Source organism: Tigriopus californicus, chromosome 4 (genome assembly GCF_007210705.1).
Source record: "Tigriopus californicus strain San Diego chromosome 4, Tcal_SD_v2.1, whole genome shotgun sequence".
Lineage (NCBI taxonomy): Eukaryota > Metazoa > Arthropoda > Copepoda > Harpacticoida > Harpacticidae > Tigriopus > Tigriopus californicus.
Window position 1 is genome coordinate 11144982 of NC_081443.1, and position 2456 is coordinate 11147437.

Here is a 2456-nt window from a genome sequence, read left to right on the forward strand (position 1 = left end):
GACTTTAACCACAAATCAGTGTGTGGGTTATCAAAGTGTTCCATACTCAAGTTCGAGCAAATTGATTGAAACCCTTTGGCTCAATTGTATGTGAATTTGGATGCGGGAAAGAAAAGGCAAGGTTTCAATTCAGGAAACGATTGAACGCCCATGAATCGTCCGTAATTCGGATCGGCCATTTTGCAACCGAGCGATTCATACTGGAATTCATTTCCTCGTGCGTAAGATTTGAGTTTATTTCCAGGAGAGCTCGCCAATCTCAACCAAAGCGCCATTGCCTGTTTTCACTTTAGGAAATGTCAAAGCATCTAACCATTCAGTGATATCGGTAAATTTGTAGGATTTTTACTGACGGGTGCTACTATTGTTATAGTCAAAATTGCACGTACGTTGTCAAACGGTAAGAATTTCACCTCAACTTATTCAACCAACCTTTAAATTTTTGTCTTTTATTCAGACTCGTGCTCAAAATCTAAATACAGATTAACTTGCCGATCAATAAACTAGTTTTCAGCCATTTCAGTAACGTTCCTTGTTGAATAGTTGCTTGTCATTCCGCAGATCCAGGAGGCAAATTCGACTTGTGGTTAGGAGCGGGCAACTTGTTTTGTCTGATTGCTGCTTTGGTGATGCTTGTGTCCGGTGGGATTTGGCGTTTTATCAGGCGCGGAAGAACTGTAGTGACATCCCGGGAAAAGCCCATCTGGAGAAGGAGCGGTTTCATCCATATCCGATCTGGCCGATCCATACTTTTCACTTGGAAGGGATTTGGCCACTCCGTCTCCCTCTCCACCCCCACCCATAAATACTTGAAGAAGAGGAAGACGAAGAAGCGAGGCTTGTGGCAATACCCATTGCCCGTCTCAAAGCTGAACGAGAGCAAGAGGATGAAATGGACGAAAATAAAGGACCTGTATATAATGATTATGGTGAAACTTTTGATGAAATAGATCTTGCCCGTTATTTGAGACTCTTTATTCCTGATGGTAACGACTTCAAATCGCTGTCGCTGTTTTCGAACACAATACGGCGGGAAACGTATGGACTGAAGCTGAACGCAATTTTCTTTATAACCGGTGATACTCCAATGCCTTTTCTCAATCGGAATTGATCGATCTTAAGACAAGACCTTCTGTGTTCCAAAATTGCCGTCTTGATTGAGGCAAACTGGGTCATGAAGGATTCACGGGAAGCGGGAGCCGTTAGATTGAATCCTCTGAACTTAACTACCATTTCCCTGTCCATGAATTGGATGTAATAATCCCTCGAATTGGATGCCATTAATTCTTTGATGCAATTGTCCTTTTCATGGCTCGGATATGCATCTTCGAACTTGCCCAATGTCAAGCTCACTTCCACAAGAGTATCAAGTGTCTTAGGGTAGCTGAGAAACAAGCAATCGGTGGCAATTCCCAACACATTGACATTCCTTTGCAAGAGTGCCGTCATCTCTTGTAGCATGAACATTTGAGCTTCCAAAATAATGGCCATTCCAGCCATCAGGTTGCCTCCAAGGAAGGACCAATCGGAGATACACTCCGTTGTCATTTCGCAGATATGTTCCGTGATTGGATTGACGTCCCTGAGTTTTCTTGCCTTTAAAACACATGTTAAAAAACAGCCCAACATTAATTACCTCACCCTCGGGAATGACCGCAGGTTCGCCCGTTTAAGCTGTTAAAGCAGCAACTCATGCTGTAATCAAATACCACAGGGAATCTTGGACTTGGCAAGCCTGGGAGCGAACCAGGATTCGCATATTGGAAAGCGGATGCTCTACCAATACGGTACCCCTCCAAGCCTTCGATGCAAGCTTATTTGCCAAAGTAAATGCAATTTTTTTCTTTGCAAAAAGCAGGAAAAAGGGCCCCTCTAAATACTCTTGACGTTGGTAATGCAATGCCTCAAAAACATCCAAAACTTGGTAGCCCATGTTTAGCGCATACTCGACTTGAGCAACGTAGAATGTTACACGGAAACCCGTGCCCTGAAACAGAAATTTGTGGTCGTTGCAAAAATGTTCGCGTGATGATTCAATGTTATCCAGTGTGCTTACTTTGTGCAATGCTTACATACATCTTTTTTCTCTTGTCGAAGGCATGCATAACACAAAACCCAATCATGTTGATGACCGAGTTGAAAGGGATGTAAGCCAGTTTTGATTCACGCGGGGCCACAAATTTCTGTTTCACCAATCCAATCAGCCATACGCCACAAACCTCTCATCGGGTTTCTTTTTCACAGTCCAATGAAGTTGTATAATCTAATGGAAGCAAAAAAAATAGGTTAAATGGTGGTCAGACGTCTCGAATATCCACATTGCTTTTACCTCGTTGACGCCGCCAGAAAGTCAGAAAGGGCGTCTTCCGGGCGAAGTCTTGTCAATGGCTTCTCCTTGAACTCGTATTGGACAAAGTGTTGGTAACCTTGGTTAAATTTAAGCTCGCACTCCCAGA

General features: G+C 43.3%; 1 long non-coding RNA gene across 2 annotated transcripts; it reads right to left on the reverse strand.

Annotated features, from left to right (window-relative positions):
• Positions 1 to 444: 444 nt before the first annotated feature.
• LOC131879175 (uncharacterized) lies at positions 445 to 2185 on the reverse strand. 2 transcript variants are annotated; one of them, XR_009373108.1, is made up of 3 exons: positions 2057 to 2185; positions 1642 to 1987; positions 445 to 1582 (listed from the first exon to the last, which is right to left on the reverse strand). It is a non-coding gene; the product is annotated as an uncharacterized LOC131879175 (long non-coding RNA). The 2 variants fall into 2 exon arrangements; XR_009373109.1 differs by having other exon boundaries at positions 1637 to 1987.
• Between the last annotated feature and the right edge of the window lie 271 nt (positions 2186 to 2456).